The sequence below is a fragment of the Cyprinodon tularosa genome, unplaced genomic scaffold (assembly GCF_016077235.1).
Source record: "Cyprinodon tularosa strain WSP-4 unplaced genomic scaffold, ASM1607723v1 ctg615, whole genome shotgun sequence".
In the NCBI taxonomy this organism is placed as follows: Eukaryota; Metazoa; Chordata; class Actinopteri; order Cyprinodontiformes; family Cyprinodontidae; genus Cyprinodon; species Cyprinodon tularosa.
The window spans coordinates 57,741-71,433 of NW_024039358.1; the positions used below are offsets into that span (position 1 = coordinate 57,741).

General features: G+C 38.8%; 1 long non-coding RNA gene across 2 annotated transcripts; it reads left to right on the forward strand.

Annotated features, from left to right (window-relative positions):
- The first annotated feature begins 445 nt into the window (after nt 1-445).
- Nucleotides 446-13,348, forward strand: LOC119798253. 2 transcript variants are annotated; one of them, XR_005282696.1, is made up of 4 exons: nt 446-632; nt 12,700-12,938; nt 13,021-13,141; nt 13,258-13,348. It is a non-coding gene; the product is annotated as an uncharacterized LOC119798253 (long non-coding RNA). The 2 variants fall into 2 exon arrangements; XR_005282697.1 differs by lacking the exon at nt 446-632 and adding an exon at nt 3,426-3,464.
- Nucleotides 13,349-13,693: the final 345 nt, after the last annotated feature.

Consider the following 13,693-nt stretch of genomic DNA (forward strand, 5'->3'; position numbering starts at 1 on the left):
ATGCAATGTCTTCTCAACAGATTAATAATAAATAAACCTTTCCACATTTTAGTTGTTGTTCTTCACTTTAAATACACATGCTTTAATGCATTTTATTAAGATTTTATAAGATACACTAACACAGAAAAAGAAATTAATAGTGCAGTTCAGGGGCAACAGACAAAGCACCACTCAACACTATAGTCCAATATCCTGCGGACAGCTTCAGTAACTTTTTGTTACTCTTGTTGGCTAAATGTATGTATTTAGGAGCATCCAAGGTCTGGTTTGGAACAGCCAACCGAAAAACTGCATAGCTTCAAACGGTAAATGAAACTACATTTTCCACAAAGACAGATTCTTCTTACTTCAGCAAAAAGATTGAGAAGAAAGGAAACGGAAATAACTCTGGGTTTTCACCCATGTCTTTTCACATTGCCTGATGGATTGCAGATCACTCATTTACTATTACAAAACCACATACCACAATCACCCACAGCTTTTATCTTTTCAAGGCTTTGCGAATATTTCCCAGTCGTCACAGTAGAGAGGGAACGTATGAAACAGGAAACTTACCTATTAGTCACTTTGAGACTGACAAATACTAATCCATCATAAAAGCTCTGGACACCTTGCTGAACACTTCTATAAAGGTAGGCTCCTTTGCTGACTGATGCTTGTTAACAGTTATCAGCGTATATCAGCCTTTTTTTTTCTTCACTGTAAGGCATGAATGAGACTTTGGCAAGAAGGACGCTTAGTTGAGGGTTTTGAGAAAGTAACTGTGGCTATTTTTGATCAGTGAGATTAATATGGCTGTAGAGTATTACTCTTAGTATTATACTTAAGTTCTATAATAATGTATATCTGAAAATGTTTTTCTAGAGCTTTTATTGTGTCTCTTTCCTCAACTTGTTAAATAAAACCAAATTAAATATATCCAAAAGAAATATCAAACAGGACAAGATAAGCCACGGGGTGCTGTTCAGAAATATTAAGTTACCCTTTTGAACAACAGATAATGACAGTTGATTAATTTATCATAGGAAAAGGCAAAAGGGAGGCAAAGAGATTTTAAAAAATGCTTTAATAAAAAGTGTGGTAAATGCAGGAAGAGTGTAGTAAGTTTACCAAAAAAGAGAAATGACAATAACACTGGGAGGTGTAAACCGACAGGAAAAGCCATAGAGAGAGAAAAAACCAAACCACTGATTATCAGAAAGCCACATTCACTCTTCTTTATGAGTGATATGTTGAATGTGTTTTTTAAGACGTTTTAAAGCAAACACTCAACCGACTGGTACAGATAGGCAATTAGAATTTCAGTTGCAATAAAGCCTGGAGGTCAACACCTGAGGAACAGGATATCCAGGGCCGTCACTAGGTTTGAGAGACATGGGTGGCTTAGCCCCTAGGTAAGATATTGCGCGCGCATGGCGCGCGCCGAAATTTTTTCAGTGCACTTTCTAAGGCGCTGTCTATAAATTCATTATTTTAAGAGCAACATACCTGGGAAACACTTCCCTCACTAATGCTACTTCACCAACTAAACTACACCAGTTAAAATGTGCTAAATTACAAAGAGTAAATGGTAGGTGCCATGCATTACTGCATAAATGGAAGAAGGCAAGTGGTTCGCCACTCATCATAATGGAAACCTTCTACAGAAGACAGTTGTCTAACCAACAGACTCCCAACATCTTCATAAACCCTTAACCTGGCCATTCATCTTTCCCCATCTCCCCTGCACCCACAACCTGTCAGGAACCCCTGTCTGCTTTGCAATAACCCTGTTTCTGTGTGTGTGCTTGGTGTGTGTGTGTGACCTGGACTTTGGCATGTCTTTCTCTACACCTGGCACAGAGAGAAACACATATATGTGAGGAACTTAACTATAAATGCAGCATTATCTTTGATAGATTTCTGCTTAATCTAAAGTTTAACCACAAAATACAAGTTGCATAAATGGACAGTAGGCAATAGGCAATAGCATCATTGCAAAGAAGGATATCCTTGAGACTTTTTCACATCAGTCTGACAAAGTTTTAATGCAAATAAAGGAAGTATTTTTAAGTACAATGTATTAATGAAAACACAAAATCAACAGTATATGAAACGTACAACTTAGAACTATAGTCAACCCAAGCACTACCATATCACACAGTGTCGCCCTATCAGACTGGTGGCACATAGATATGGGAGAATTATCCTGCCATAATGCAAGAGCACATAACTTCAATTAGAGAAAAGAATTTCATCTTCTTGCACTCAAAACTTATAATGCTCACACTCAAAACATGCGCTCTCTCTCAAATATTTTCTCTTCTCTCAAAAATCTTTGTTTCTTCTCTCAGATTTAAACAGATATTTTCTATATTATCACAGATATTTTTTCCTCTCGCTTGCCTCCATCTCCGCTCTGCACGGGTCTCAGTTACGCTCTGCTTGCGGATTTGTTTTGCTCTCTCAGACTGCAGTTGGATCGTTGCCTAGCAACCTTTCCAGCCAATAGAACGACAGCCTCGGAAAAGGTGCGCTTGTTTAACCCTACGGAGTGTGCCTGTGCTACTACGCCACTTATAAAGCGTCAGCTGAAACTGCTATTTACAGTAGTTTTGTGGCTGATTGTTGTTTAGAAATAGAAAACCTGGTTTCATTTCTTAGTTTTGCCCTGGATTTTGTAGCGTTTGTGGACGCTACGTCGCTACTTGATCAAAACAATAACGTCGCTACAGGAAAGTTACTTGATAAATAAAGCAGCGACGCTACGGTCAAGCTACTTGAAAATGTAGTTAAACTAATAGCTTCGCTACATGTAGCGGCGCTACTGCCCATCACTGCTCCTGTGACAAAACTATTATAATGATGCTAGTAGGCTACAACAACATCGTGTTTTCCCACACCACTGACTTTGTTCACCATGGTAACGTAATTCCTACTGAATCAGACAAGCTATTAGGCCTATATTGTCTCTTTCCTCACTCCAGGTAAAGTGAAGAAAATGTAAACCGCTGACATCAAATGGCAAACTCACCGTATGTATCTGCACGCAACCATAACTTTCCTAATCAAGCTCGATGACTGTGTGGAGATTCAAAGGGCGCGCTGTTGCTGCACTGCACAGCTGCTATGGTCCAGTTGATGGCCGTGTACCACGTGACGTGACGCTGGACGCGGAGCCAATGAAGGAAATGAATATCCTAACGATATTAATAATTGTATAAATAATTGTGTTTGTAAATAAACTAACAGGAACTTATCTTCAGATTAACTTGCCTTCTTGGTGGCTCGTTTTCAGTGCTTTACTGCAATTGTTTGGGGTTATATGGAAAAAAAATCAATAAATAAAAAAATAACAATAAAAATCGCAAAATAATTATGGGGTGGCTAATACCAACGAAGGGATGACTTCAGCCACCCTAAAATAGGTCTAGCCACGTCCCTGAGGATATCTTTAGCAACAAGCCCACACTTTTATTCTAAAGGTCAGTCAAATGCTATCTTCTGCTGCTCTCTGGGGTTTTTTAATCTGCTTACTCCCACATCCTGCTGTTGAACTAACGTTTCCTTAGATCTACCGACTTTTATCCAGTTGAAATACATCTATTAAGAAATAATCACGTATAAACGAAAACTGAGGTAAAACAAAATCTTAGCAGTGGAACCTGGGGGCAGCAATAAAAAAAAAATAAATAAATATATATATATATATATATATATATATATATATATATATATATATATATATATATATATATATATATATATATATATATATATATATATATATATATATATATTTTTTTTTTTTTTTTATGTAAAGTAAATCCCTCATCATAAACCATTTTAAAGCTCTTGGTGTGACAGATCCTGTACAATTCAACTCAAAAAACAAACAAATCTGATCTCAGAATTGCAGTACATGGAAAGGTTAAAATTACATAGATGGACAAATGTATATGCTCATCCTATCTATATATTGTCCACTCTTTTGTCAAGGTTCTTTAAATCTGAAATTTTAATTCAGGGACATATTCAGAGGACATGTCCATCCCCCACCCCCTTAATGTAATCTCTTAGATGTTGAGTGAACTTATATTTAAATACCTGGTTATCCTATTCTACAATTTCCTCCATATAAATTCATTCTTTCATTGTTCTTGTGGTATTCATTGACTCCCTCTTTATTCCCAGCATTAATCCATACCTAAGTGTGCTGGGTTTTACATAGCTTCAAATTGAAATGTGCATCCAGGTCCATCCCAGAAAATGAAAGCAGTACATTTCACTATAGATCTGGGGTTCTTTTAGTGTTTAGACATATCACTAGGATTTCGAAAATCATCCAGCTTTCTTAGATACACTATCCCCCTCCCTGACCAGTTTCCACCTTTTATTTTAGTAAGTTCTGAAGAAATCTCCAGCTTCTGTCATTGATCTGGCCTATTTTTGCATAAACATTTGACTTCTCTTCTACAATTTTAGTGCCAACTAAACTTAGTTGTTTGTTTTAATTGAAATCTAATGATGTTGATGATTATTGAATTTTATTAATCTGACAGAGGAGAAATTCACTTGTGCATTTAACCCATCCCTTTGGGGAGCAGTGGGCTGCCCTGTGCAGTGCCCAGGGAGCAGTGTGGGGTTAAGGTTCTTGATCCGGGACCAGGAACCCCCACCACGGATGCAGGTGGGGGTTGAACTTAGAACCTCCGGCACCCAAACGCAATGCTCTGGCCATTAGTTTACCACTCCCCCCAAGTGGTGGCTTACCCCTTGCTCACACTGGCTCCGGTGCAGTTACCGAGCCGACGGAGACCGCAACTCCCGCACACCCCCTCTCACACCGCCCTTTTGACTACGGTGCGGTGCGGCTCTGCGGCTCCGGCAACAGGTCCGAAGATTTAACAGAAGTTAACTTGAGTTCACGTAACTTCACGCGATAACACGGCCCAAATAAAGGATTTTTGCGAGAGCTTGTTGCGGAGGGCTCCGGCACGCCGCAAGGATAGCTTTCTTGCGGAATTTTCTGCAGCGCCGGAGTGTCTCGGTAACCGCAGCCGGACAGCTCAGCAGCCGGTGAGAGAGGTTTACGTCTTTTTAATGACTTGGAATCCTTGCGGCGCCGCACACACCGCACCGCAACGGTAAGACCGGAGTCTGTGTGAGCCTGGGGTTAAAGGTTTTTCTCTAACTGCCATTTAGTTAGTAAAAAACAATTGTTGACGATACTTTCCTCATATCATACAGTACTTGTGTTGCCACAAACTTTTATCAACACTATGTTTATTTAACTTAGGTCTTTGATTTTTGTTTCTATATCTTATCCCCTTTATAGAAGAGTTTTTCAGATATTTTAGTGTAGGGCGGGGATTTAGGAGGGGTGGGGTAATAATAATAATAATAATAATACATTTTATTTGTATTGCACTTTACATTTAAAAAAAAAATCTCAAAGTGCTACAAAATTCATAGTTAAAACAAAACCGTATAATAAAAACGGTATACATAGTTAAAATGAGACATTACAGTAAAATAACATACGTAGTAAAAACAAAACAGTAAAATAACCATAAAACCACACAGATAAAATACTAACTAATGTTCATAGGCTTTTTTAAATAAAAATGTCTTGAGGCCTTTCTTGAAGGCCTCCACACTCTGTGGGACCCTAAGGGACTCTGGGAGGCCATTCCAGAGTTGTGGGGCAACTGCCTGGAAGGCCCTATCTCCCATTGTGCAGAGCTTGACTCTTGGCTGGTGCAGTCGGTGGGTGGAGGTGGTGGAGCGGAGGGTTCTGGAGGCGGTGTGAGGTGTGAGGAGTTCCTTGAGGTAAGCCGGGGCAGTTCCATGTATGCACTGGTGAGTGAGGAGGCAAAGTTTGTAATCTATTCTGTGTTGGATGGGCAGCCAATGAAGGGACCTGAGGACTGGAGTGATGTGTTCGTGTTTGCGCCTCCTCGTCAGGACCCGGGCAGCACAGTTCTGGATGTGCTGCAGCTTTTGTAGACTTTTGCCAGGGACCCCGACGAGGAGGGCATTACAGTAGTCCAATCTGGAGGAGACAAAGGCATGGATTAGCTTTTCTGCGTCGGTTTGGGAAAGGGAGGGGCGGAGTTTGGCGATGTTTCTGAGGTGGAGGAAAGAGACCTTGCAGAGGTGACGTATGTGGGAGTCAAACGTGAGATGTGGATCCAATTTGACACCAAGGTTTGTGACAGATGAGGACAGAGGGATGTTTTGACCGAAGATAGGGATACTGTTTAGGGAGAAGGACTTGGTTTGGTGTGGGGTGCCAATGAGAATGGCTTCTGTTTTGCTGCTGTTGAGCTGTAGAAAGTTTTCAGCCATCCATGTCTTTATCTCCTCCAGGCAGCAGTGAAAAGCAGATGGCAGAACTGTGGGAGAAGTGGAGTCCATTTTTATGTACAACTGGGTGTCATCTGCATAACAATGAAAAGATACCTTGTGTTTTTTGATTATCTGACCGAGTGGGAGCATGTAGATGGTGAAAAGGGTCGGCCCAAGGACCGACCCTTGAGGCACTCCGCAGCTGACTGTATGGGGTGATGAATTGGACTGTCCTATGGCAACAAATTCGGACCTTCCCGTGATATATGACTGGAACCAGTTGAGTGTGGTTCCAGAGAGTCCAACTGTGGTCTGAAGACGATGGAGTAGGATGGTGTGGTCAACGGTATCAAAGGCAGATGATAAGTCCAATAAGAGGAGGAGTGATGGTGAGCCCTGGTCCGCAGTCATGAGTAGGTCATTCATGACGCGGACCAGGGCTGTCTCTGTGCTGTGTGCTGATCGGAAACCAGACTGAAATTTTTCATATAGTTTATGGGTGTGAAGATGACTGTGGAGTTGAGCTGCTACAACTTTTTTCCAGAACTTTGGATAGGAATGGCAGGTGTGAAATGGGTCTGTAGTGGGCCAGGATTTCAGGGTCGAGTGAGGGCTTTTTCAGATGGGGGCGAATGACTGCAGTTTTGAGAGCTGGAGGAACCTGACCGGAGTGTAATGACTGGTTAATTATTGCTGTGATTAATGGACTGATGGCTGTGATGTGATTTTTTAGTAGTGCAGTGGGGAGAGGGTCCAGCACGCAGGTGGATGGCCTCATGCTTTTTAGGGGTGGTTGGTGTGTGTATTTTTTGTTACCATATGGGGACAATTTCCCAGATATATAGTCCATATTGGAAACATATGGGGAGCAACGACTGGTCCCCATGAAAGAAAGTAATCTTCTTGGAGTTGGGGTTAAGTTTAGGACTAAGGAGTGAATTGAGTTTAGGTTGGAGTTTGTTTGGAAGGGTATAGTAAGGTAAACCTTTGCACATGCCTTTTTATCATATGTTTATCAGGTGTTTTTTCTGTATTCAAAGCCAATAATCTCCCCCCTTCTTTGGAAAATAATCATATTTATAAACCAGGTAGTAATCAGGTACAATAATTGTTATTATCGTATTCCCAGGTGATCCCTGGGTTCAGTGAGTCCAAAATAACTTCCTGTAGCAGCCATTTCTGATTTCTAGCTGAAGCTGTACAAATCCACCTCCCCTCAATCTATTCATAATTAGGGCAGGAGGAAGGGTAAGGTTTGCTGTTTGCTGCATGTTATGATATCATGATTCATAGGAGGCTCTTGTATTTTTAGGTTTTCTATGAAGCATGTCTCCCAACCTCATTTTAAACCCTCCTCCATGACCCTGAACACCAAGCTGAAATCCAGCATACATTCCAACAATTTGCTGATTGTGTCACAGTCAAAATGATTGGAGTCAGTTTCTATGTGGAAAGACAGTTTCTCAAAATATTTATTAGAAATGGAACTGCATTCAACAGCGTCTGTGTCCAACTCTGCAGGGGTAAAACACAGATTAGTGACCATGTCAATCTGGCAGAGGATGATAACGACCATGTGAGTCACTAACCTTCAGTCCAAGCCCAGAGGATGAGGTTGGTTCCAGCCGGTCGCTGCCAACAAGACACGGCGGGCGCTGCCCAGAGAGTCCCAGACCCTGATGTCTCAGAGGTCGGAGACACGAGATCAGATCCAAGCAAACGAAGGAAGACAGGATAATCCAGAGGGCGAACCCAAAGCCAGTGTCGAATACATGCTTGGGAGTTAGTGCCAGGTGATCAGTGATCCAAAGAGGTGCCGAAGGGAAATCCAGAACAATGTGAGGAAACGGTTCCAGGTGCATTTCATAGGCAGGCAGAAATCCAGCAAGAGTCCAAAGACAGGTCATGCAAACAGATCAGAACGGGAAAAGGCAGGCTCACAGGTCCAGAGGCAGAACGAGTCAGGATCAGGCAAACAGAAACACTCCGGAAACACTAGAGAACTCTTACCACAGGCTCAAATAATCTTGCACCAATGACTGGTTTGAAGGCTGGTTAATTAGAAGCTCAAACAGGTGGATCATATGAGTGGTAATGAAAAATTAGTGGAGAAAAGCAGGTGACTGAAATGAGTAATGAGACCAGTCATCAGCTCCAAGATCATGACAGATAGACAAATATTTTCACATACACAGAAGGTTATCTTCAGCATTTACAGCGAATAAAAAAACGAATTATTCATGAAACATAAACCAACATGATGAGTTCATTTATCTGCTAGTAAGAATTCCCCTAAATCATATTCTTTTTCCTGTAGTGACAGTGACATGTGATGGTTACATTCTGATCTCTATTACTAAACAGATCGAGGAATATGGTAATCAAATAATTTTTTATATTTTAAACCCAGTTATAGTTTCTTCTTGAAGGAACCTGTCCCATTTCAACCCCCATCCCTTTCTAGAACAAAATCCTTCTATGAAATAGGACACATCTTCTCTCTGCTATCTGACATTCATTCTCAGTCATTTCATTTCAAACTCACCAATTTCCCACTTAATGTACAATAAGTGTGTGGATCTCATGAAATGCAATTTCTATTTCTGACTGTTTTCTGAATCAAGAATTTGGATTCAGTCACTACTAGAAAAGCATTCATAGAGCACAGACCTCCGCCAAGTAGCTCACTTACCCCGACATATTGTGACTTCCACCTTTATTAATGGAATCTTTAAAAAAAAATCCTGGATCCAGATGGTGATCGGGATCAACACAGAAATGTAAACATTTGATACCAGTCACAGTATGCAACTTTTCAGCAAAATCTTTCCATATATTTTGTTTTGTTATTTTGAAAACAGACAAACAAACACACAACCCAATAGTGATGAAAATATAACCTCCTCAGTGGGAGTAATTAACTGCGACCAATTCTCAATTAACTCAATAACTGATGCTTTAAAAACAGGATGAGAAAAGAGAGTGTGCGTTTTTGGTTTCTCTCACAAACCAGATGGGGGAGGAGGTAGGGGGGGAGTCCAAATGTCAGATGAAACCACAAATAGAACAGAAACATGAATTATTTTCAATAGCAAGATAAGGTAAACTGATGAAATAGTGTCCCTTGACAAGGGAGATAAAGCAGTTCTTACATGTTTCTGCTTGTTTGCTGATTTGTTTTAAGGTCTACTGAAGTAATTCCTTTAAATTTCCAGATATTACTAATGCTTGCACAAAGCTACTTCAAGTCTCATACTCATGGCTTTAAAACTTAATATGTGCAAGAGCATAAACATGATTTAGACATGTATGTTTGGGCATGGTTGAACATCAAATGAAAGCTCTGATGCTGAAGATCAAGCATCCGGTAAAAAGCTTCTCAGTCATCTTGACTTGTGATATTTTTTGCAGAATAGCAAAGAGTTATTGATTATGAAATGATATTGAGATAAGTCAAACCCAAGTGAGGCATACCTGTAGTTCAACAGCCTGAATTGAAAATCTGACTCAGAGCTAGGTGTGATTAATTTAATGATTCCAAGAATGCTTGTGACTTTATACTGAGATATACACCTCCTTTCAGGATATATTGGTTTACTTGTTTCTGGTAAACACACCTATATCAAAATATTCACCTCATTTATCTGCATCTTTAATTGGTAGCTTATAGGTTACAACTTCTAATCAGATTAAATATGTTTAATGGGGTAGAGTTTTTTTTTAGCAGGATGTGCACCTGTCAAATTAATGTAACATTTTCTTTTTTTAAGAAAAACATTATGACCTTTATTGACCAGAGATGGTGAGAACAGGTTTTTCCCCTGTGTGCGGAAATGAAACATGCGCAGTGCTGTGCAGAAATACTTAGAGCAATGCAGAAGGTTCAGCTACTTAATAGATCTATTTATCTATTTGCACAAACCATGTGCTGAATAATTAAATTTACATAGGATTATTTCTGCACAGTTTTTCTCATTTTTCTTTTTGGTCTCATTAATGTTCTGCATTCTTAGATTACCTACATAAAAAAGTAGAAAGTATTTAAACTAAACCACTGTTTAAATCTTTTATTTTTTGGCTCCGGCATAAATGATTGAAGATTTTTTTGCGGTTGTTGCTCATGTTTTTGATGTTTAAGTGGGGGCTGGGGATGTTTTGCTCAGTTTACCTTGGACTGAAATAACCTCAGACCACAAATCCTTTGCTAAAAACCCAAACATGCTTTTATTTTCATCCTGTTTGTGATACACTTCAGGTGCTCTAATTGTGATGTTAAAGCTGAAAATAATCAGATTCAGCGGATGTTTGCCTATGCATCGTATATCAGTGAAATTAGTTCAACTGCCTAACTTCAGGTAAATGTGGCTCGTGTGTGTTCAATTGGATAATCGCACATAAGGGAAGCATAAAGATACATTGCAGAACTGAAATGGCCTACATTGTTGTTATAAATCAGGCATTAAGATTATTGCACAAATCCTAATGCAACATATGTTGAACTGTGTTTTGATTACATTGAGGACTTCTTGTTTTTACTGTTCTGCCAACTTTTCTAACTATTAAGTTAAACTGTTTAACAGCCCTAGCAGTTACCTGTGCTTCATATTAGTACATGTGCACCTGTATGGCTTTATCTGCCAGTCCTTCCAAGGCGATGAGTCCTTTTGACTGCATCCTTATTCAAGGGTCGCCACAGCAATTCATTACCACTTGTAGACAGACTTCCCAGTGGGCACCGTTACATCAATTTGATGTTGAAGATTGGTCAAGATTTTGACTTCCATGATAATTATTCTACAGAAGCTTATAGTTGTAAAAAGGTCCAACCAATAAATCAATCTAGCATCGAAATACTGCCTCATATTGCTAATAAACATATTTGAACTTAAAACAATATCTCTGCACAAAAACTTAACATCAAATTGACGTTGATTTGATGTCTGGGAATAAGGTATTGAATTGATGTCATATTGATGTCACAAAGCATCTTGGGATAAGGGACTTGCAACAAGCATGAAGCTATTAAAATCTTGGTTGTGTTATTCATGCTGAAAATACATGCACCATTTGACCACCATTTCACCAAAAGTGGGGAAATGCATTATATTTCAAAAAACATTTTTGAATTACCAATTATTTTATTTTATTTTTTATAAAATTTTTATTTTTTTTTGCAACCCGAAAAAATAGCAATTGTAGAACATCAACTTAGTTTAGATGATCCAAAAATGATTAATATTAGAACTATTGACAATATACTTTACAGAATTGCTATTTTAAAGGCCATGCATGAAACACTGCAGAACTGCAATACAGCTGTCTTGTATTTCAAACAGAATTGGGTTTGTTTAGGCCATTTCCTTCTCAAAGGAACTTTTTTTTTTTAATCCTAATGAAGGTCGGCTGAGACTGCACATTTATCTAAGTACATGTCGGGCAGTCGTGGGTGAGCTGGTACCGTCCCGCCACACTGCTCCCTTGGGGCGCCATTGAGGGCTGCCCCCTTGCATAGGTGAGGCATGGTGTGCAGTGTTCACAATGGGAGTTGGAGGAGTTTCCCAAAGGGCTTTCACAAATGAAGCCAAGTCTGTTTGCAATACAAAACGTTGCAGAATCTTTCCGTCTGTGCATATTTTTAAATGTTTTTATTTTCAAATGTTTGACTTAAAAACAATGTCAAAATAACATCAATATCATTATTTGAGTGAAATTTTACAAAAGCTTGACATTGAAATAATGTCAAAATGACATAAATAAAATCATTATTTGACATACATCAAATTGATGTCAAAGGACTGATGTCAATTTGATTTACGTTTTTTGACCAAATTTTGATAACAATTTGATATTGGTGTTTGATGTCAAATTGAAGTTTAATTGACATCTTTTGCCCACTGGGTTGGCAAGTGTTTTTATTTTTCATTATTCACTGATTTTAGAAAAACCCTGTCTAGCAGTAGCTCTATACATTTTTGATGCACTGCCTTGTAATTTGCAACCTTGTTGTATCGTATTTTATTCTATTGTGATATGGTGAAAATGATGATTTAAACCCTAAAATAGAATCCAGTGCAACCAATTGCAATCAGATGTGACCTTTAGCTCAAACAGGTTTTATCTGCATGTATAAATCCAGCTGTTAGGTGACGTTTAGTAGGGCTAAGGCTGGTTTTAAACTGCTTTAGTACATTTTTACCACATGGTCTCTCTGTATATGAATGTGGAACCACAACAACATTTCTAAGACATGACCACATTTTTGATTCTTTCATTGTTTTGGCAATATAGGTGTTATGGTGTAGATGTGACTAGTTGAAGTACAACTGAGTAAAACTCATGTGTTATCCTTTTTCCATTTGTCAACTACAGGATGGAAAGAAGAACTGCTATGCTGTGAGTTATGCCCTAAATTAAGCACAATCCCTCAAACCTGCTGGTCACAGATGTGTGAAATCCCCCAATCTCAGTGGTTCATATCCCCTAAATAAAAGAAGTCATAAAGATGGAGAGAATGAAACAAGGATCCTTTCTGTTTCATCTTCTTCTTCTTCATTTTTTACAAATCTACAGCGCTACAGGTGATAGCTGCCCCAGCCTTCCGATTAAGAGTAAGTGGTTTAAATTGATGTTTTATGAAAGCCGTAATTATGTCTTATTTTCCTGCGTTAAAATGTCAGTGTTCATTTTCAGACCTCACTTGTTACAATGACTTCAATCAAACCATTACCTGCGTGTGGAACAGCTCATCGGTCTATGATCAAACACATGATGATGTGTGCACACTGGATGCAGAAATGAGAAGTTTCAGATAGTAAGAACAGCAAAAAAGTTTTTCTTGTTTTATTTTATTATTACTTCTATGTTAAATGCTTTTAACTCATTTCAAATAATAGATGATTAAAAGAAAGTCTTATGTCTTTTAACAAGTTCCTACAATGCTTCCTGTGACTTAAAGCCTTTTGATGTCTCAAAACCAGCCTTTAGAAGATGCTTGCTGGTCTTTAGGAGGAAATATATCGTAAGTAAACAACAGAACTATCTTATATGGACAAATGGTTTCAAATGTTGGAAGTGGTTGGGGTGGAGAGTCTTAAATGTTGCTTCTGAATTGCTGTATATTTATCATTTAGATTTGAATTAACAGATTAAATATGCTCTGTGATTCATCCTGATCTTTAAACAAAAACTAATGCATTTTATTTCTCTTTGTTCATGTTTAGTCTGACTTTTATTTGGCAGTTGTAACAATGTGCAAAATTAACATAGATAAGAGTGTTAAAATCAGTATCTGCGAAAGCAAAAGAATAAAAGAAAAAAACTGCATAAAGTACTATAACAAACAGAACTGTTATGATTTATCTGG